This window comes from Triturus cristatus, chromosome 7 (genome assembly GCF_964204655.1).
Source record: "Triturus cristatus chromosome 7, aTriCri1.1, whole genome shotgun sequence".
Classification (NCBI taxonomy): Eukaryota; Metazoa; Chordata; class Amphibia; order Caudata; family Salamandridae; genus Triturus; species Triturus cristatus.
In genome coordinates this window covers 1,711,667,195-1,711,690,439 of record NC_140590.1, presented here as the reverse complement: position 1 = coordinate 1,711,690,439, position 23,245 = coordinate 1,711,667,195, and the positions used below count along the sequence as shown (strand labels likewise).

At 42.5% G+C, this 23,245-nt stretch overlaps 2 pseudogenes across 2 annotated transcripts in view; both read left to right on the top strand.

The window, feature by feature from the left end:
• Positions 1 to 23,245, top strand: part of LOC146812846 (epidermal differentiation-specific protein pseudogene) — a 216,628-nt pseudogene that overhangs the window by 213 nt on the left and 193,170 nt on the right. The window contains exon 2 of the transcript XR_014966926.1: positions 7,630 to 7,724. The product of XR_014966926.1 is annotated as an epidermal differentiation-specific protein pseudogene (transcript). The remainder of the gene's footprint in view (positions 1 to 7,629; positions 7,725 to 23,245) is intronic.
• Positions 1 to 23,245, top strand: part of LOC146812847 (epidermal differentiation-specific protein pseudogene) — a 193,631-nt pseudogene that overhangs the window by 214 nt on the left and 170,172 nt on the right. The window contains exon 2 of the transcript XR_014966925.1: positions 7,630 to 7,724. The product of XR_014966925.1 is annotated as an epidermal differentiation-specific protein pseudogene (transcript). The remainder of the gene's footprint in view (positions 1 to 7,629; positions 7,725 to 23,245) is intronic.

Below are 23,245 nucleotides of genomic sequence, written 5' to 3'. Positions count from 1 at the left end.
GCCTGCACTAGCTCTGGCAATACACATTGTTTTTAAACCCCCTCACTAATACACTGCACATACCAAAAATCACTCCACCCTTAAAACCCTTGAGTATACTTACCCATTCACAGCATCATTACACCTTTCTCTGTCATTTTAATCCACAATGCTACCATCTCACTGCCCTATGGCCTCCTTTCCTATCTTCTTCTCCATGGTCCCTGCCCCTCATACTCCTCTCTGTTTCCACTCCCTGTCAAAGGTGTGACACTTCGAGTGACACTTTCTCATGTGCAAACCAAATAATGGCCAGTATTTGAGTGTCTCCCTATGAATTGTCTGTTACTGCATCCAGACATATCATACAACAATTAACATACACTTTAAACCAGCCTGACCTATTGGTATTAGCACTGCTAGGATAATCATATTCATGAGTAACAACAATGATTTTCTTCTGTCTAAACATAATAGAAAATGTTTCAGTTTTGAGGATATTGAACTATGAACTGAATATTACTAGGGCTGTGGAAGGGGTTGCGACCTTCAGAGAGTCTCCATCTCTCCCCTTCACATCTCTTTCATCTGCAGTCTATTTCTCTGACACCTTTCGCCTGATTTCTCTCTGAACCTCTTTACTTGCATATTAACACATCACTCCTCTTCACCAATGTCTTTTAACTCTATGTTTGCATGCACTTTCTTGCATCTTCCTCTTGACCATGTACTTTTTTTTCTTTCTTTCTCTCTCTCACACATACACACACACACACACACATACACACTCTTTCTCTCTCTCTCCCTCCACATATGTAAATACATTTTATTTTTCTGAGTTTGGTGCTCCCAGTATGTTGACAGCGATGTACCTCCTTTGTACATAGTGGAAATTATAAAGGTCCCATGTGGGATAATTGCTCTGTGCTTCAGGCAAGATGCTGCTGTTTGCATTAACATGTAGTCCACACTTTACTACTTTACTTTATGATTTAATGACAGGAATTTTAAGAAACCTTTACCAACTTCAGTAAAAGTAAAGAAAAAAAGTTAGTTGAACCAGGTCAGTTTCCACAGCAATGAGACAATACTCATAGTCCTGGGTCTGGTTCATAATGCAGATGCATAGCAGGCTAATTGGCTCCTGAGTTTATTCAACCCTAGAGCACTACAGATCCTGGTCCAACATAAAGGTGCTATAATTGTGCATGACATTACTAAAAGTGATAGCCTAACCCCAAATGTATGGTGCCTGGTAAGGCTGCTGACTCTGCGTATCCGTGGATGTACGGTACCTGGGAAATTTAGGACCCGATTTAGATCTTGGCAGAGGGGAATATGCTGTTGCAAATGTGATGAATATCCCGTCCGCCCTATTACAATCCCATTATATCCTATGGAGATCGTAATACAATGGAGGGGATTTCGTCATGTTTGTGATGGAGTATTCCATCCGCCGAGATCTAAATAAGGCCCTTGCTCTGTTTGAGTTCCCTACAACCTCTTAATTCTGAAAGGATTGGAAGGGTTGCCATAGACCACCTGAGCACCAGTAATCAGGCTGGCACTACAAGAGACTACACCACAGTCCACAGTTTTCACAAGACGCAAGCCGAAGTCCGGCAGGAGAACCAAAGTTTATCAAGTAACTGGACAGCAGTTGACAATTTTAACAATAAACAATCCAAAGTGCTGGAGGAGAGGCAAAGTGTTGGGGATAAACTGCAGCGATGGAGAGACCAACATCAGGAACTATTTAAACACCAATTGTGAAAACATAGTGAGATTCTAACATTTACCACTGATATCCAATGTAGCTAAGAAAATATTCCAATTCAGTAGCACAGTTACTCACATTGGGCACATGATTCTCTAAAGGTAGTGATAGTAAGCGGTTGAGACAGATTCCTGGAGGGGCTAAACGGAGTGAACCTCAGACACTGAGTTGCACACTGATCACACTTGAGAAACTCAGTGTCTGGAAAACTCCATATCAAGGGGCTGGGTGTAAAGGAGGGTGTAATGGCAGATGAGTCACCCCACAAACTATGTGCCTTTCTAACTTAAAGTTTCAAACTGTTATGTTTTAAAACAGAACTTTCCCTAAGTCCACTGGGAAGGCATATTAATGACCACCCACAAACAAGTATAACACATTCACCTATAGCTGAGCTGAACAGGTCATTCATTTCACACAGCACTCTGAATAATCACCCACAGAGGTCTGGGGTGTAGTTATAGATGTTAAGGCTCGGTTCCTGCTCAGCTTCAGCTGTCTGCACTGAGGGGCACATCTTCAGTGGAGGTGTATGAGGTAGAACCGCAGCCAGTATTTATTGTGAGTCAGTTAACCTGTCCCAGGTGAATGACTGGTCAGGTCTGCTGAGAGTCTGGCCTGTGCAGGATGATTGCTCTGCTGTCTTCAGAGCCCTGGGTAGGCTTTGGGTGTAATCCTGACATTTACATGTTCCTTTCACATTGAGCCTAATGACCCCAAGTAAAGCATCACATACAGAATAACAGTAAAACGTAGGTGTAATTTATGCTTCCAAACATGACATAATCAAAGATCTGGCTACTAACATGGCTATACATATAAAATGGTTCTCACAGAGGGAGAGACCAGTCAATGCGTCTGAGTATCCTAATATAGCCATCTCTTCCAAGGCAATTGGTCTTATCAACTTCTCCTCCATATATAAAAATAATTCTGTCCAAAACTGTTATCTTTCGGAACACATCCATACAATACGTATCCAGTTCCTGAAATATGCAAAGCTATTAAAACACTAAGAACTTATCTTATTGTAAATTTTATGCAAAAATACCGGATTGTATATATTAACCATTTTCTGAAAAAAACTGCAACCTTCTAAAATGTGCACCTCTAATTATTCTAATATTCAGTAAATTCACATCTTTCCATGCATTCCTAGTTAATTAAACAAGCGCCTCCTTTTCCCATTCAATGGCTATTTTACTAAAAATGTCTTACTTCGATTTCTATGATAACTGCTATATCACTGTCCTGACCCAATATGTTTTGGATGTTCTACTAATCCATATGCTACGTCTTCATTGTTGCCAATAGTTTTCTTATCCAAATTATGAAGCAATGTTCTTATATTCACATAGGAGTAGTACAATTCTATGTCTGCTTTAGGCTGATTCTGTACATCCAACTAGGAAAACTAGCCATCTCCTGACCTTAAGTTGTTTATTGTATTGAGCCCGAGCATTGGCCACCTAATCTCTCTCTCTCTGGGAAAGCATTCTTCTACCAACACCAAATCACCCAATGTAGTTTCCATAATCAAATGTACACTAAATTGCTTGTAGAGTTGTTCTTTCCTTCTCAAAATACAGACCAATGTTTTATATTTGCACCTTTTTGGGGGGCATAAGACATAAGTACCATGTTACTGCATATTTCTTCGGAAAGCGTGCCTAACATAGTATTATTTTCAACATTTAATTAGATTTTTTTAAAATCGTGAACGAAAGGCTGCAAAAGCAGAAAAATAATACAACTGTACGTCTGGAACTGCTAATCCCTCTTTCACCTTTGGCAAATATAAAGTAGGCAATGCAGGGTGGGGTATTTTATTTCCCGAAATAAACCTTGAAAATAAACTTTCAACTTTCCAGAAAAAAACTGTAAATGAAGAACAAAAAAAACATTCATAAACAAAGAATTAAACAAAGGAAGTTTCAACATCTTAAGCAGGATCACTAGGTCAAGAATAGAAAGCCCTAAAGTAGACCACTGATCATCATGAAGTCTACCTTTTTCAATAAAGACACATAATTCAGATCATAAAGATCTCCTAAATATGCAGATACATATATCCCTAAATATCTATTTTTCCCATCATTGTACACATTTAAAATTTAGTCTGATGATATTTCCAAATGCAGATTCAAAACCAAGGTTTCCGTCATCGAGTGATTCATTTAAGCCCCCTTAGCTGTTGGAATAAATCAATCGCCCTCAACACTATCTCTTCGCGGTTTAAAAGCATGAAATGTCATCAGAGTATAGTTTAATTTTACACATACTGTCTGGAAGTGGTGCAATTTGTATATCTTATTGAATTGCTACTGTTAAGGGTTCAATATAGAGTGAACACAATATTAAGGAGACCGGGAATCTGTGCCTGCTTCCATGCCTAACCCTTATGGGGATATTCATGTCTGAATTAAGCAGAATTTTTGCTTGTGTATTGTCACATAAATTGCAAGTTGCCCTCGTGAGTTAGCAAGGAACTCCAAAAGGCACCAACATTCTAAAAGCACTATCTTAGCCCAATATTTTGACATACAGCTGAACCATGATGGAAATGTCAGGATTCTGGTCCTTAAAAAAAACCTCTGTTGTGAATCCCTCCACATCTATTCATTGTTTCTCTACTGCTACTCATTTCCTCAATTGCTCAAATTTTATCTTGCTTATGACATAAGACTGGTACAGTCTGCCATGCAATCACGTTAAAGGGAAGGAATCAATGGAGTCCTTCAGAAATCTGTGCGAGCAGTCACAATACCCATTCGGTATCGTGCATATAATACAGTCCAGTAGTCCTCAACAGTGCAATAGACTTTTCCACATTGGGCTCGTTGAGTAAGCCTCTCTATTTGGACCACAAATTTTAAAGCTGCCATGATACCTGCTCAAGTACCACAGATCCAGGCCTCCTCCATCCCACTCAACAATGGCAATTTCCAGACATTTTTCAAAAAAAGAGACCTGAGCAAGTTCAATTAGTTTTGATTTGAGTGAATGGCCCAAGCTTTTATATCTCTTGGCTTGCAAACATTAATGTACTGTGACAAAACACACATTCTGTCACATACAACACTGAAACATGATTCCATCAGGCTGTACTCTACTATTCTGTATTCCCACACTCATTCAAATATTCATGTGTGGATGAGTGCAATGCACAGAAGATGGAAATATGAAAAAAGAGATTGGCAGGCAAGCAGGCTGGTCTCGATCTCCTGATTCTCAGAGCCCTTTTTGGCTTGTTGTCTAAGTCCTCAGTTTTTTAAAGTGGTTATCTGGGTACCTTTTGTACCACAACCAAGGATTAAGGGGTGGATGGAAACCTCTTGGGGGGTGTAAGACTCAGGTGGGGTCCAGGTGCTGGTTCAAGGTGGTAGGAGTCTGTTATGTCCCTGTGGCTCTGAACAGGAGGCCAGCAAATTAGCCCTTGGAGTCACTTGCAAACCTGGATGCAAGGCTCAACAGCAGGGCTGAGAGTCCTTCCGCAGGTCCAGTAGTGAACTGAGGAGTGGGTCTGAAGGTCCTATTTTTATGCCCAGGTGCCCCTCACCTGGAAGGTAGAGAAGCTTCTAGAAAGGTTCTTTGAAATTCTTGGAATGTCCTCACTCCCCTGCCCTAGCTCCAAGCTGCCTGCTGTGACAATACAGGGTTATTAGGCCTACCTATTGCAAAGAGACAGGACAAAGTCTATTCAGGAGCAAGTGGAGCTGTACTCATCTCCACTGCCATAGCCTGCCAGTTGGTCCATTTAGGCACAGCTAATCTCATGATTGTGTGACTGTCTAGGAGGAATTTATAAAGTCTAACTAAAAGCTGCACCCAGTCTTGTGACTCAAGACAGGCTGCAGGCACAAAGGGCAAGAAAATACCAGCTTTCTAAAAGTGTCATTTTCAAGATTGTAATGACTTTACAGTTGAAGGGGGGTTATCATTACAATTCCGTAGGTGCCAAACATGATATATATACCTCCACTCTATTAGAAATTACATTGTGGTAAATGTAATAAGGGATTCCCAATGTTATCCTATGGGAGGGTAGGCCTCACAGTAGTGAAAAACTAATTTGGGAGTTTTTCACAACCAGGTCATGTAAAACCTAGAAGTACATCTCCTCCTACCTTTAAATTGCACAGCCCCCTACCCTATGGCCTAACTTAGGGGCAACCTATATGTATTAAAACAGGAGTTCAAGGCATGGCAAGGGGTTTTAAATGTCAAGTAGACATGGAAGTATGACACTGCATTCAGGTTGTAATGGCAGACATGGGACATGTTTCAAGGAACTACTTAAGTGAGTGGCACTATAAGTGCTGCAGGACCACTGGTAGTATTTAATTTGCAGGTCCTTGGTATGTTGTATACCACTTTACAAGAAACTTATATATGCCTAACAGGTGTAAGTTAGTTATCCCATGATTTAGGGAGAGAACACAAGCACTTTAGCACTGGTTAGCATTGGTAAAGTGCACAGAGTCCTACGGCCAACAAAAATGAATTCAGCAAAAAGTGGAAGGCAAGATTTTGGGGGTGACGCTGCAGAGAGGACGATTTCCAACAGTGGGAATGGAGGATAGTACGATATTGGCATTGTGAGCAATCCTAGAGTTTTTGCAGTACATAACATTTAAGGAATAGTGTTTTGGAGCAATGGTTTGAGGTTTGCGGGGTGTAATTGGAAAGAAATTCCTCTACTATCAACAGAGTTCATACTGCAATTTTATGAAATGTTGAGCTACATAGAGGACATTACCTGAGGGTCTTCCACCAGACATTATGTATCCTGACCTTTGACTAAACACTTTCTCGCACACAGATTCCACCTCCCAGCCAAGTGGTAGCACAGGCTGGTTGAAAGGATGAAAAGAGAGTTGCTAGTTCTGCAGATACAGCATCCCTCACTATGTTTTTGCCTGGCAGCTATTTGGGGAAGAAGAAAAGGAGATAAATGAGTAGCCGTACGGCTCCCAAATGACTGAGAAGCAAAGTACCTCTATCCACTATGATCTCTGCAGTTTGCCCAGAGCGGCCACTTGTACTGTGAAGTGGTGGGGTGAGGAACACAAAAAAAACATTTTAAAAATAAATAAAATTGCACTTACCTGATCTGACGGCCACCGCCTTCCACCAGATCCTCTTGTCCTTGTCAGGAAACTGGTGAACACTGCGCAGGCTCCCAGCTCCTAATCCATGCTGGGAATGGTATTCCCAGCATGTGAGCACTGCTGGAATTGGTCTGAGCACCTCGGTTCGGCACTCAGAAATTGCCCAGGAGTCTGTGTTGGTTTCTTCACCCAGCTGTACAGTGCAGCTAGGTGGATAAAGGCTTAGTGGGCATGGTGGTCTGGCCAGCCCTCCAAACTATCATGCGCATTTAGCAGTGCCCACCACTCCCCATTCTCCCTGGTGCTGCAGTGTCACTGTGGCTGTCCCCGTCCCTCCCTTGGCTGGGCTGGCAGGCAACCTGCAAGACGCAAAATAAAATGATAATAAAACTGTTTTATTATCATTTTATTTATGTCCTTGCCTCTGCTGACTCCGGCAATAACGGAGGAGCAGCTACTGCAGTTTGGTCTGCTACAGATGCCTTCTATGAATGATTAAAGTCTTTTATCCTTGTAGCTCTCCCCCTAATTTTTATCCTGCTTCTCATTACATTACTGGTTATTGCTTCATTCTTAATCTGGGGGTAACAATTTCCATGTTATACCACCAGGTGGTGGCTCACACTGCCCACTTCCTGCTGTATTTCATATAGTGCTCCCTGCCTATGCACTTTTTGTGTGCTGTTTTATTTTTCTGTCCATCAACCCCTCACCCTGTAATTCGTAAACATTATTCTGTATTTTTTCTTCTTATGGATCCAGGCACAATTGTTAGCTGTCCACTTTGAGAACTGTGCAGAACCAGCAGAAGTCATTCTGTAGCCAGTTTATCAGCTGCCACACCAGTTTGTGGAGAGGTAAGTGCAATGCTTTGGATCTTCTGGCTCTTGGTATCTCCAGATGCACCTGGAGACATGGAGTTTAAATATGTCCTTGTTTAAATGACTACTGCCTAAGTCTATTTAATCTCTTTGAAGATCATGAGGAAATCTTGCAAGATATGCCAAACCTCCCACAAAAGGATGCTGAAGTGATGCAAGAACTCTCTTTGGTCCATGTTTTCTGTGTATTGCCATGAGATGCTAACTTTCGTTTGTTAGCCAGTGACAAAGTTTGCTGCTTGGACTTGTGTGCTTGTGGGCCCTCATCAGTTAGTGTTGCATGCCTTGATGAATGGCCTACTTTATTGGGATGCAATTGGTGGAATCGCTGTAAAAGTCGAAGGATATAAATCTGCGCTTCCAATTTTTGGGATCTATCTTTTTGACGATATATTTTCCGGTCTAGTAGATGCATCATGCATTGAGAAACCATAGAATCCAACACTGAATGCAACTCATACTAAAGGTCAGACCCATTAATAAATATTAACCAACATGGGAGGGAATCCTAATATTGCCTCAGGTACTCAGGTTTTTACCATTGAAATGCAGAAAGCTCAATGGATGCAAGCATAGGAAGCATGGCTAACCACACTGAGAGCCTATGACTTTGATGACTGGGGCCTTTCAGATAACACCCTGATAGTCAGTCATGGAGCATAAGTGTGACAAGAAGAATTTGATGGTTTGAATTGCTAATGGTATCTATTTGACTTCCCAAAAGAGACTGCACTTAGAGGAAATATCAACTGCAATCATTATGTCTTAAAACCCTGGGCGAAAAGTAGATCGACTTCAAAATCATTGAATGATAATACTAGGATGTGGTGGAGGAGTCAAAGAAATAGGAACACCTATGGGTTTTGCCTTGTCAATCTTGCCTGGGAGCACAAGGCACACGTGGTAACAGAGCGAGAAACACTTGCTCGTATGCTATCCCACCATACATTCTATTGTACTGGAGCAATATATCTGGATGTACTCCCAGCCCTGAAAATAAAGATTGAAAGAAATATCCACCTTTGTGATAAGTGATAAGACCAGTCTTGCTCGCTCTGTTAACCCCTGATGTTGTGTTATTCAGGATGGAATTCGGACCATGGCAGGAGTCACTGCTTACAATGGGCTGTAAACTGGCTTCTGTCCTTGAATTATCCTCTCCAATGAAATGACTAAATCATTCAAAATATTTTGGATCAGGGCATCTGCCTTACTCATCTAGTTAGAATGATATCACAAATTTGAACTTCTTGAAGAGTGATCATTGCAACCATCTATCCATCAAGGCTGTGGCTGAGTTGAGAAAGAGTAAGATTGTATGATTGATAAATAACATTACTGAACAGCAATAGGCCAACAAGTAATTCCAACAGTCCTCAAAGACTGCTGTTGCAGTACACCATCTTGAAAAATATTGTGTGATTTTGTTTGGCTTACTTTAATTTCTCCAAAGATTTAGTTACTCGATTATGTTCACCAGTGTCTGGGTGTTAGAAAAGAAAGGACCCTTTTGCAAAGTTGGAGATGGCTGCTTCAATGTAAAACTGTTGAGTAGTGGCTGTATGCTGCAGAAATGGCACAGAAGTGAACTACTGTTTTAGAACCTGGAATGCTTCTTCTGATTTGTCCCCTTAAAGGCTACCCCTTTCTTTAATACAAAGGTGGTGGATGTTATTAAGGGTGGATTCATACATTTTGGTGAAAAGCAAAATTAGCAAACTCTGCCCTTATTAAAGTCACCTTCTGGACCACAATTTGGTTTGAAAAGCCAGCGAAGTCTGACCTGCAGCCTGACTGGAAGATAAGGTAGATTTTGTACTTAAACTCACCTGTGTGTGAACTGTCCGCAACTGCTTGGACCACAAAACGTATTCAAGCAAGGCACTAGATACCCATAGCTATGCTGGTTGGCTGTCAACAGACAATCAGAATGGCTGAAATGTAGGGGCATACTTTGATCATCATTTTGCTATTATTTTAGCCCTCTGTAGACTATTGAAAATCATAAAGGGAATTGCTACCATAATAGCTTCAAGTAGGCATAATATTTTGGAAAGTGTGATCATTTTAATGACTACTATTATCCTCTTCAGAATAGTCCACTCTTATGGCAGTATTACTGATAGCTGCATCAAAGGCAGCAAAGCCACAAGCATCAGTCGGACATCCATTATCTTTCGCCTACAAGTTGTTGACCTAACAATTCCAGATACTCAAGCCACTTTTTCTACTGTATTTGTTGGGCCATGAAGAAACAGAGAAGCAATGATGCTTAATTGGATCATACAGTTGTCGAAAGTCTATTCTGGACAGTCTTTTGGAAGATCAGTGGGGCAAGGTGTAAAGCTATGTACTATTCAAAAGTGACACTATAAGGGAATTTTGCTTTTCCAATCCCAACTTTAACTCTATTGCATAGAATCCTAAATTCATACCGGCACACTAAGGGGGATGGTTTTTGAAAAAGGAAGGAGAAAGGGGATGCAGGGCTAGCTCGGCCCCAAGATGGCCATATTTTAAGGAGGTTCAGCTGGCTGGAACGTTTATCCGGGAATTACCCGCGTATGAGGTGACATTGGGGGAAAGTCCCCAGAGGACGTGCTGATTTAATTGGTATCCTTGGAGGACACTGTTGGGCTACCAGGCCCGAGCTGTGATGCTGGACATATTGCAACTTGTATCTCCGGTAATGGCAGCTGACAGACACCACTGGTGATGCTGACACAGCTCAGAGGTGGCTGTACATTGTGCCTCAGATCGTGACCCCCTTGGTTCAAAGGAGGTTGCTGCAAAGGACTGTGTATGTGAAGTGGCTCTGCCGGTGATTGCTCAATGAGGTTGACTGGGTGCTCCGGGGTTGCCGCTGGCACTGGCCTGAGGTGTTGGCTGGTCATGGTGCTTTGCCCGCTCTCTAACTGCACCGCAGGCCTAATCTCCTCTTGGCTTGCTCCTGATACTTTGGTTGCCCTCTGCAGCTGGTGTAAACCCTGGACAGCCTTCATTTTTCTCAGGACAGCAGCCCAAAAGGCCTGAGAGTAGCCTGGCGTACACATGCCTCCTGGACCGCGGCCGCATATACTGCGAGGTCCCAGACTGGAACTGTTGTGTCTGGGGCTAGTTCTACTGCAGACCTGCTTGTGCCCTCTAGGTCCCCAGGGTGTGGCGGGCCTGCTGCATCTGCTCCATATCAGATTGAGGGCCCCCCTAGTGCTCCGTTTCTTATAGCTAATACCCCTGAATTGAAAGATGCCCATTCGCCGAGGATGTGATGCGACCTGGAGAGCCTATGTGGGCTGGTGTGATAGTGCAATGGGGGTACACTCACTTGGGTGAAGGATTTCTGACAGAGAAGAATCTACACATTGAGCTGATGGGCCCCTGTTGACTGTAGTGTGGGCTGGGGTGCAAAACTACCTCCATTTTTGGCACCGGATCCTGTTGGCTGCCATCGGTCTGCTTGTGGCCCCCCATCGTCACGTTGGTGAGGCGGGACTCTCCAATGGTGGCCCTGTGGTTGTAAATAGGCCTGGGCGGTGAACTTCGCTCCGTTTGCAGAGTTTGTGGAGTTTTCTGCACTCTGATTGGTAAGTTCGCAATCGCGAACTGCCAGTTCGCATATGCAAACTGCCGTTCAGGTAGAATTTCTTCCCAAGCTGCAGTTTGCACTGCACTCCGCCACTCGCGGAACTTCGAGTTTTATTTGTAACTTTGTGAAGTTTCGCAAAGCAAAACTCCACAAACTATGCCCAGGCCTAGTTGTAAAGAGAAATTGTCTTGCATGCCCAGATAGATGGCTATGGCCCTTCCATGTTAACCTTTTTAACAACAGTTGTGGATAAGTACCCACAAACTGTACTCAACGCCTACATATCCTGTCCCTCGAATTCTGATCTTATTGGTGGCTGGGGTGTTAGAAGCTGTGGAAATGCCCAGGTAAGAAGAGGGGCTCATCCGTTTCACCCTGCACTCTGTCCTGGCTGTATACAATATCCCCCCTCCCCTGGGGTCCATTGCGAGACTGCTACTGTCATGGGGAAGCCCGACAACGAGCAATACAGGTTGCCCTTTGAGCCTCGGAGGACACCGGTGATGCGGCGGAGTTTACCAGCTTTATACACACACATACACACAACTCTCACTTTATACATTCAATGAGCTAGCAAATATCCGCTGGTCATCAATTTTGATTTACCTTAGAGACTTGTTACACCAGTATCATTCCCTGTCTCCTAATGTAAATGTACTGTGTCGATAGATCTAGTTGTAGATTAGAATAGGGAGGAAATAATAACATTTAACCTTTAATTTAAAGAACCACAGACTCTGTAGGAGTTTTAAAGATTTATCTGAATTAATAATTTTGTGAGTCAAATCGGAATACACGTAGAAACACTAAAATTCTCCATCAGGAAAAATAGTACAGTTAGCTTATAATCAATTCACATTAATCAAATTCTTGTGATGACAGTACCTGAGGAGAGAAAGAACAGAGAGCAAATACGGAGCATTACCCCACAGAACTATATTTACCTAGAATAGTGTGAGGACCTGGACATCAGAGTATCAAGGATTCAGGACAGGTTCAGGATCGGAAAGGTGTCCTCTTCTAGTGCAACGCCAGCATTGCACCCCTCTCTGGTGCTACTCTCTCCGGCTCGTTCGGACCCCTTCCTAGATGTGCCTCCTCGACTCTTCCGCGATTCTTTCCTAGTGTTGGATTCTTCAATCAGCTTGCAGAAATTCAGGCAGCATCTCAGCATAGCATTAGCATTGATGCAGCGCTATGGACAAAAATTTACATATTCTCCCTATGTCACAGATTCTTAACCACAACATTCATTCATACACTTATTCATTGGTGGGGCCCATACCACCAACACTCACTCACCATTCAATAAGTCTCACCGAATCTGTACACAGGAGAAAGCGTTGGACATGTGGGTACCTTATTACCTATCAGGATTAATTTTCTTTACAGTATATACCCATTGTACGTATACATCTTCAGAATCCTGACCTTAACATCAAGGCACTCCACCACTTGGTCGATGGACCAATTAGTTGGACTGGTTGATGGCTAATTAGAACCAGCTAAAACACAATTAAAGCCTAGGAAACATTTGATATTTTTCTGCAATTAATTAAAGACCCGCAAACTAATTTCTTATTATTTCAAATTTTGTTTATCTAATAATACATTTCTTAGCATTTGCATTTATTTACTACAGATCATAATATAAAATTAGTTTATTTAAAGAGAAATTAAACATTTAATAAATAAACATGAATTTAGAAAACGCAGTTAATTAATTACCAATTAGCAAGCGTTGACGACTTTCTGATCAAACAGAGAGTTATCCGCATTCTCTGGTACAATTCTCAGGACAGGCTGTCTGACCCACAGCAAAGGATCAAACCGTCACGCGAAATATAGGATGCACTGCAAACTTCTCTCCCAAAAGGCAAATAAACCCAAGGCAAACCATTAAATCGCCACCAGCTCAATGCAGACCCAACGCCATGAAAGATCAAGCCCGATGACCACCCCCCAATGGCGGATGAGGGCTTTATATACCCTTTTTCCCTCTTACTTCATATTAACATGCAACATTTTAGGGGTAGAGAAAATGTTCTGATTGGACAGTTCGGGGTTATCTGTAAGTTTCTAAAAGTTTCCCAGGGCAAAATTGATTCTTCATGAAGACTTGGCATAGGAAGGTGCAAATTAGTAAGTTTCATTTAGCTCCCAGGCGAGAGCAGAGAATGTAACAGTTCGAGGAAAAATAAGTAATCCTTCCACAGGCTCTGTATTGTCCTTTCCGCTGTTCCCACACCGTCATCTATTGGCAGGCGAACAAGTCCCTATCCTTGACAGGGAACATGGTGTCAAGAGTTCGGGTTACTTGGTGATCTCCAGAGCCATCCGGAAATGCGCAGAAATCATCGCCCCCACATGGTGGCATCTGTTTCAGAGAACGGCATCTTGGGTACTGCGGCCTAGTAGACCCGAATGCCAACTTCAGCAAAAACAGACATAACAGTAATTAAAATATAGAAATGAAGATTCTAATGTTTAGACCCACACTAATCCCAATGTATATTAGTATTTCCCTTGCTGTAGCAACATTTAAAGCAATAATACTTACCGTTTGATGATTTTCAAAAGCACAAACAATCACAAAGCAACATAAATCATGCACTTTTACTATTTCACCATAATCTAAGATTAGTTTGCGTACCATAATTAATTGTTCTGCCATGCAATTAGCATTTTAGTCCCACGTGTATCTCGTGTTTATCAAGGTGCAAAGGTTGGTTAGTACATTTTCACTGCAAACAGGTTATTACAAATTAATTTCTTAGAATGATTACGTAATTAATGTCATGCAAATTAGAGGAGGTATACAAAATTTTGTTTTACCTGCTCCATCAGCATCAAGTGGGTCAAGTGTGTTTAACTAACTAAAACTTACCTCTGTTATACCAATTTGAATGTATGATCCACCCCCAAATGTTTCAATTCTATGTACACCCCTCAATTTGATTGGGCCAGGCAGTGGGGTAAGGACATCACACCATACTAAGTGCAATAACTTTCTTTAGTTCTATTGTCTGATTCCCCGCCCCTTAATTTTAATACCCACAAGCTTTATTCCCACAAGCATTTCATATGTGGATCGATAAATCTGTAGTACAATGTTTCGGCTTCTTCCTTTCGCAGGTTCAAGAGTTTAGCTTCCCATGTCCTTGCTGGGCACATGTTTTTGGCAGTGATTCAATAACATCATTGGTCTCAGGACAAGTATGCAAAACGCATGCGTAGTTGTCACAAAGGGATAGGGACGTCAGTCACCCTCCAAGGCCCAAATACGAGCTATTAATAAAGTCAGAGAAAAACATGTTAGGATACAAAATTAAATGAATTCACAGTATACCACTTACTTCTACTCTAACCCCATTTACTTAATATATCTTTTGCATTAATAGCTTAGTAAAACTTGCATGGGTTAGTTTCAGCGCGGCATGTGCGTTAATGCGAGGGTTTCGAGCAGCCATGTTTAAAGCTTGCGCAGCTGCAAAGATTTCCCCCCAAGTGACAGAGGCATCATTACTACGTAGATGCAGTAGACACATGCGCAGAAGAGTTCCCACATTTTTGGCGGCCGTTTTTAGGACACTCGGGTTATTGGTTAGTAAAGTACATAGAAAAGCTTCCCCTAGATACAATATCTAAAATGTGGTGCAGCGTTAGTACTCACAAACATGTTGGTTATAGTATTACAGGTTATTCGAGAGGATTGCATACGAGTAAGTTTCTTTTTATATGAAACCTTGCTCCATCACCCGGCACCATCTAGTCCTCGCAGAAAGAACCTGTGCCGTGCTCTCGGAGTGGGGGAGACTCTACCCTAGAGCCAGACATCTGCTCTATGTTTATGCACCTGAAGCACAGCCTGCACACTATAGACTCCAAAATTTACATGCTGACAGACCGTTTTGACTGTCTGAAAGAAAAACTTAGCCGGTTTGAGGAACAACTGGACCAACTCGAACATCACACCTCTTAAGTTGAGGATTCACATTCTTTGGCTGCAGCATACCTAAAGTACTTGAAGTCACCGAAAATAAGAATGAAGACTTGGAGGCATGGTCACACCGTAACAATCTGTATCTGGAATCAACCAACATGGTCTGTATGGAGGACTTTGTAGAAAACATGCTACATTCACTCTTCAGAGAAGCCTTGTCCCCTAAGATGATTGTTGAGAGGTATACAGATTTCTGGCGACGTGCCGTCCCCCAGGAACTGCTGCTCGTCTGATTATAACGAGGCTCGAGAACTACAGGGATATTTTGCTCCACCTTGCTAGAGAACAATTTCCACTCCAGTGCCTGGGCAGTCACATTTACTTTTTTTCCTGGACTTAACAAAAGCTGTCCACACCACCTGACAGGCCTTTCTTCTGGTTAAATGTACCCTCTAAAAGACAGATGCCAAATACTCCTTGATGTATCCTATCAAACTTTGTATACAACACTTGGGCAAAACTCGCATCTCTACTGCCGCCAGATTTGCCAGGCGACTAGTCGTGGTGGGGGTCCCCCTCTCCTGCAGACTCGGGCCAGGGCCGACTCGATGAAAATGATTAACTGCTTTCAACCTGATAATGAAAAATGAGAATATTGATGCTAACTGGGCCTGAATGACTTCTTCATGCTGTCTACTTGTTACATGGTAGATGAACCCCACAGCCCATATTAAAAAAAACCCAATTATACCTGTTATCCCGGACTCGACGCCCTCGCACCTGGCTGCTCCAATCTCTTCCTCCAGCCGCCTGGCACTTTTGTGCTGGGAGAGTGTTGGGCTACTTCCTCCCCCCTCTTGGATGAGTTCCTTTTAATTGTTTCAGATTGCATATGGGACATTGTTGGGTTGGTGGGTTGGTCATTTGGCTTGATTGGGGTGCCAAAGTGGAAGGTGGGTACTGGGACATTGTTATGTCACTGTTTTTTGTTTGTTGGATTTCTTTTCCTTTTTCTTGCAATTCACCATTGCGCTATTCTCCACTTCACATTGCTAGCACTCAGCCCTACGGGAACACCTAACATTCTCTTTATACCACCTCTTGGCATCAATTACAACCTGGAACATTAGGGGCATGAATGACACATGGAAGAGACAACAGGTTTTCTCCTACTTACAACTGGTATAAAATTGAGTTGTGCCTCTTACAGGAGCTCCACTTGACAAACTCTACACTGACGCGATTGAGGGCACACTGGGTGGGTTAGAAGCATGTGGCCTGCTACTCAAATTATGCCTGGGGGGGCCGTGGTCCTCCAGAGAGGATTAGAATGGCACACATGCACAGCGCTCTGCGACCCACAGGGATGATACATTATAATAGGCAGGATTTTACAGGACCGCCCGCTGATACTGGTGTTGGTATACAGACCCAACACAGATGACCCTGCTTTCTTCACAGAGTTTTAGAGACTATTGGACACTACGTGACCAGGGGGGGTATTATGGGGCAGGGACTTCAACGGGGCACTGGATGCCACTGTAGACAGATCCAATAAAAAAAACTACAAATATCTGTGCTGACAAACATTTCACTAGAAACACTGTTTAAAACCGTGGTCGCGCAAATTAATTTGTGCACTCACCTTTTTTCTACGTTCCGTGCATTGATAAAAAGACCAATCAAATCTTGGTGAACTCCCTACACTTCTCAACTCATCGTTCTCATTGATGTTGCAAAGCTTTTTAGGACATGTAGTCTGTTTTGGTGCATCTATCGTTAAAATAGCCCAACAGATTATAAATGCAGTGATCTCAAATATTTAGAATTGTACTGTGGATGGAATATTGCCGTATATTAATTCTCATTTTAAAGAACAAAGGTCCTTAGCTTAAGGTAGGTAAAAAACATTTCGACATAGACTTCAATGAGAACTATGGATAGTCTTCCAATGTCCAGCCGGACAGAGGAACGTTTATTTAGAACAGATGTAGCAGAAGTTTAAACAGAGTGAAAGAAAAAAGGAAGAATGAAACATAGGCACAATCCTGTAACGAGCTTTACAAGAGGAAAAATAGGGAAGTGAGAAGAAATGGCAGGCAAAAACTTTGGAGCAAATGGTGGCTTAAAATACAATACAATCTTAAATACGCTGTAACCCACAGTTACCACAATACAATTTACACAATGGGTAAACTGCGGTAAGTCGACATTTCGATCCCTAGCTCCTAATGCAAGGGGATCATCCTCAGGACTAAACATACACAGTTGCCTGATTTGATTTCGACGCCTGTAAGATACAACCAGGAAAGAGGGGGAGAGAGGAAAACAAAATAAGGTCTACCATTTACAATTGGAGATACATGTCAGTGTCATTGCAAGTTGTGAGGACCATATATGTCGTCTGTGACTAAGTGAAGAATTTCTTAAGCAATATAAGGGGAAAACCGATCGAAGTAAGTCATGCAACTGGTTGCAAAAGCATCAAGGACAACTGTGGTGAGAGCTTTAAGAACTAAGGAAGCAGTTAAATACGCAGTTCTTACGAGAACTGTGAAACAGTGTCTAAGTGAGAGTTTGTGAAGAACGAACGACGCAGTGAGAATTAAGACACAATCAAAGTATCGCATATCATGTGCGTGTTCCATTCGCTATTAGATTTAAATGGCATGCCAAGGAGGATTCGATGCTAAGCCAAGTTGAGTTATAATAAGCACAAGGGGCGAGGTGTGTCAAAGTTTCAGTGAACGGGTAAGTGTGACGGCGCAAGTGTAGAATTTGTAAGGAACGTGTTGGAGTGATTAAAAGGTGGTCGGCTCAGTGAAGGATAGCTGGCGTACTCACTGGGAGTTAAAGGATGATCATATGAAATGACTCATGGTGTGGCCAGCACAGGAAAAAGGCACGTAGTGCGGTGTAAGATCACCTGGGGATGAAGGAAATTGGTGAGCGGCTGTGTTAATAAGCCGGAGGAACATGGTGTGACAAGGTGCGGAGTTGAATGGGAATTACCTTGGACACGGGAAAGTAGAGCGTGGTCTGGATGGGTAAGGTCACGTTCAAGGAGCCACGGCCGGGCACCGCGTCGGTTGAAGCGTCGTAGGAATCAAGGCAGCAAGCAATGGTTGCTAATATATGAGGAGCTGTGGAAGCGGGAGAGGGCATTAGGTTAAGGGTGTCAGGGGCACGAGCAATTCCTGATATGCCGGATTCAATTTCAAGGGCTTACCTCAAAGGAGTCTCGTGGCTACAGCGTACGGTCCTCCTTTGTTTACAGCATGGTAGCAGTAACACATTGTAGATCGGAACATGCTGTTTATGTAAGCGCCTCATCGTCCACTTGTGTAACAATAGACAAGGGACTATGCAGACGAGGTCTGTGCAAGCGCCGGCATGGGGGCCATTTTGGAATGGGGCGCTTGGTTGGCAGACATCTTGGGAAGGTGAGAAGGGACTATGGTAAAACCGGCAAGTGATCAATTAAAAGAAAATCCGTCGTGGGTGCAGTGGTGCCTATGTGCTTAAATCTTTAAGTGTAAAAAAACATTTCAATATATGATCTTATTATATACATATTTACAGTTTTGTTAAGAAGAAAGCAGTTCGTCCATTACATTGAATAGTATTACATTCAAATTTTGTCAAATTTTGTCAGTGTCAATAGAAGTAGAACTAGGGCTTGTTTAGAGTTCAATTTCAATAAAGTTCATAGGTCTGCTACTTAAAGTAGAGTTGTCCAATCCTCAGTTCTATTGAGCCCAGTGCGTATTGAGTCAAAGAGGATAATCAATTTTAATTCCTCTCTGTTGAGCAATTGGGCCATATTGCCACCCCTTTGGGGCAATTTCAAAACTTTAAGAACAGTCCAGCGTATGTCGTCTTCACTGTGATTGGCCTCAGAGAAGTGGTCAACAAGGGGCGCATTTGGTGTCCTACAGCGGATGCGGCTCCTGTGTTGACAGATCCTGGTCTTGACTCTTTGCGTTGTTTGTCCGATATATACTTTCTGGCATGGACACTGGATGAGATAGATCACATTGGATGTGTTGCAGTTGGAGAATGATTGGCAATGTACTGTGGCGTTCTTAAACGTAAAGCTTTTACCCTCGATGGTAAATAAACAAACATTGCATCCGCCGCATTTAGAGTGCCCAACAATGGGGGACAGACCCCACAGTGCATCAAGAGTAGTAGTGTTAGGAGTGACAGGTAATGCAGCTCTGACCAGATGATCCTTCAGATTTCTACTCTTTCTAGATGCAAACAGAGGTTTGTCAATGTTAAGACTGCCAGCATTTCGAATAGGCCAATGGTGCAATATCATTTTCCTTAACTTGTTGGACACAGGGGAAAAGTTTGTGACGCAAGCAATTCTTTGTAATTCTTTTTTTGGTTTCGGGGTCAACAGGACTTATCTGGGGCAATACCAAGCTCGTTTTTACGCATTTTTCACAATTCTTTTGGGGTATCCCCTGTCCTTGAGTTTTGAGGCAAGAACAGTTGCCTCTCTGAAGTAGTCCACCTTACATGAGCAATTTCTCCTGATTCTCAGAAATTGGGAATAGGGCAGAGAATCCCTTAGGGCCCTAGGGTGATTACTGGTGAAATTAAGAAGGGTATTGCGCTCAGTGGGTTTGCGGTACAAGCGTGTTAGTAGCTCGCCATCAGAATGAAAAATCGTCAGATCTAGAAATGCGATAGAATCACTGTCAGTGGTGATTGTGGAGGACAACCCTGAGCAATTATTATTCATCCAATGTAGAAATTGGCATAGAGCACCGATGTCTTGTCTCCAAATAATGAAGATATCATCGATGTATCTACTCCAAAGAACAATGCCTGGAAAAAAGGGGTTTGTTGGAGTCAGAATGACATTGGTTTCCACTTGATCCATGAAGAGCACCGCTAGATTAGGAGCAAAAATAGCCCCCATAGAAGTGCCCTTGATTTGTTGGTAGAAGGTATTATTGAACAAAAAGAAATTGCGAGTAAGGCATAGTTCTAGGAGTTGTAGAATGAAAGTGCTGGGAACGGCATGTGGGCGTGGGCGTGAGTCCAGTGTCTTTTGTATCACTAGAAGGGCAGTCGTCTGTGGTATGTTAGTGTACAGAGACTCCATGTCCATAGTACATTGAGTCTCTGACATAGGATTGTAAGGGTGGTGTTCAATCATATTTATCATTGCCAAAGATTCTCTCACATAACATTGGGTGGTGGGAATGAAATCTTTGATAAAGAAATCCACATATGAGCCAAGCGGTTCCAAAATTGAGCCGCAGGCAGAGACAATTGGACGGCCAGGCTGGTTGGTTGTACTTTTATGGATTTTTGGGAGCGTGTATAATACAGGAGTATGAGGTGTTTTTACGTTCAGGAAATTAAATTCATTTTTTGAGAGGAAGCCAGCATGGAGTCCCTCTGTGGTAGTCTTGAAGATCAATCCCTGTATCTCTTTTGAGGGGTTTGAAGCCAGCCTCATGTAGTGATCCTTATTATCAAGTTGGCATTGGATTTCTGCTATATATGCCGTTTTTTCTTGGAGCACTATGCCGCCCCCTTTATCGGCACTTTTGATTACAAGTGTGTCATTTGTTTTGAGGTGATTGATAGCTTGTTTTTCTTTAAGTGTGATGTTGAAAGGAATGAACCTTTTGTTGCTCTGTAAGCTGGAGAGGTCCTTCAAAACCATTTTTTCGAAGGTAAGTATTTCTGCAGGTAACATTCCTGAAGATGGCAGGAAAGTTGATGGGGGACGGAAAGGTGTGTTGGCAATATGGTCTGGTGTGGGATGTAACTGGAAGAAGGCTTGGAGGCGAATGCGTCGGAAAAATCTGAGGAGTTCCGTTTGCAGATCCATGAAATTAGGTGGAACTGTCGGAACAAAGGATAATCCTTTTTTAAGGAGGGATAATTCGTCTTTAGCCAATGAGTGGGTGGAGAGATTAAAAATGGGAATGGCGTCAATGCAATGCTCTTCTGAGTGAACTGGCATTACCATTGGTAAAAATTGTTGCGGGTCCTCCGCTCCCCTGGTGGGTTGTACCACCGTTGGGTTTTCTTCACTCTGCCGCGTGGAGGTGGTTCTTGCGGGCCCCTGGCTAAAAAAGTGTTCTGATGTGAGCCTCCCCGTCTTGTAGTGCTGCTGCCTTTCCCGGGGTCAGAACTGTCCGATGAGTCGGCTGAGGTGTCTGAAAAACCTACCAAGTTCTGGCGTCTATTGTAACGACCCCACGGGCGGTTATTCTGATGTGTGGAGTAGGACCTGTTGGTATAAAAATCTTTATGTAGGTATGGGTAGGTGGTCTCTGTACTGTAAGATTTTATATCCTTCTATATTTTGTTGGCCTTTTTATTCTGTTCAATTCTGTGAAAATCTGCGACCGTTTTATCGATCTGTTCCAACAATTTTTTGCCGTCGGTCGTCGGGTTTGAATCTTGGATTTGCTTAAGTATGTCTGAAATCTCTATTTGTAGTTCTTTGAGAGTTTCTGTGGCAATGTCAATTCCGAGTACCAACCAGTGGCGTGAGCAAGTGGTTCCAATGTACCTAAAATTGGATATATACTTGGGATTGTCGGTAAAAATCCCAGGAATGTTGCGTACCTGGAGACCTAGAGGAATGACTTCGGCCTTGAGATAATCTGTAAGCATCAGAATCATTAACTGTAGACGGACCTGCTTTTTCTTTAGTTTCTCAAGTTCGTCTGGTATTGAAGTATTTCACAGTTCTCGTAAGAACTGCGTATTTAACTGCTTCCTTAGTTCTTAAAGCTCTGACCACGGTTGTCCTTGATGCTTTCACAACCATTTGCATGACTTACTTCGATCGGTTTTTCCCTTATATTGCTTAAGAAATTCTTCACTTAGTCACAGACGACATATATGGTCCTCGCAACTTGCAATAACACTGACATGCTATCTCCAATTGTAAATGGTAGACCTTATTTTGTTTTCATCTCTCCCCCTCTTTCCTGGTTGGATCTTACAGGCGTCGAAATCAAATCAGGCAACTGTGTATGTTTAGTCCTGAGGATGATCCCCTTGCATTAGGAGCTAGGGATCGAAACGTCGACTTTTCAAACAGTACCGCAGTTTATCCATTGTGTAAATTGTATTGTGGTAACTGTGGGTTAGAGCTTATTTAAGATTGTATTGTATTTTAAGCCACCATTTGCTCCAAAGTTTTTGCCTGCCATTTCTTCTCACTTCCCTATTTTTCCTCTTGTAAAGCTCAGTACAGGATTGTGCCTATGTTTCATTCTTCCTTTTTTCTTTCACTCTGTTTAAACTTCTGCTACATCTGTTCTAAATAAACGTTCCTCTGTCCGGCTGGACATTGGAAGACTATCCATAGTTCACATTGAAGTCTATGTCGAAATGTTTTTTACCTACCTTAAGCTAAGGACCTTTGTTCTTTAAAATAAGTAATTTCCCGAGGTCCAAAGCTACCTTATCGGGTCCCCTTGTTAATTATACTGTGACTTAGCGCAATCGCTGGATTGCAAGGGATCTCTACCCCTCCCAGCCCTGTTCTGGTTGGGCCAACCTAGTATTGAGTGTCCCTATATTTTCTATCTCCCCACCCTTATCTATTGTCCCCATTTTACACCACAGCATGTCAGCTTTTGCACCGTTATACACGGATGATTATATTAAACAGCTCTGTTCAGGCCCATCACTACTATCTGACACTCCAGATATACCCACTTCATCAAATACTTCAATACCAGACCAACTTGAGAAACTAAAGAAAAAGCAGGTCCGTCTACAGTTAATGATTCTGATGCTTACAGATTATCTCAAGGCCGAAGTCATTCCTCTAGGTCTCCAGGTACGCAACATTCCTGGGATTTTTACCAACAATCCCAAGTATATATCCAATTTTAGCTACATTGGAACCACTTGCTCACGCCACTGGTTGGTACTCGGAATTGACATTTCCACAGAAACTCTCAAAGAACTACAAAT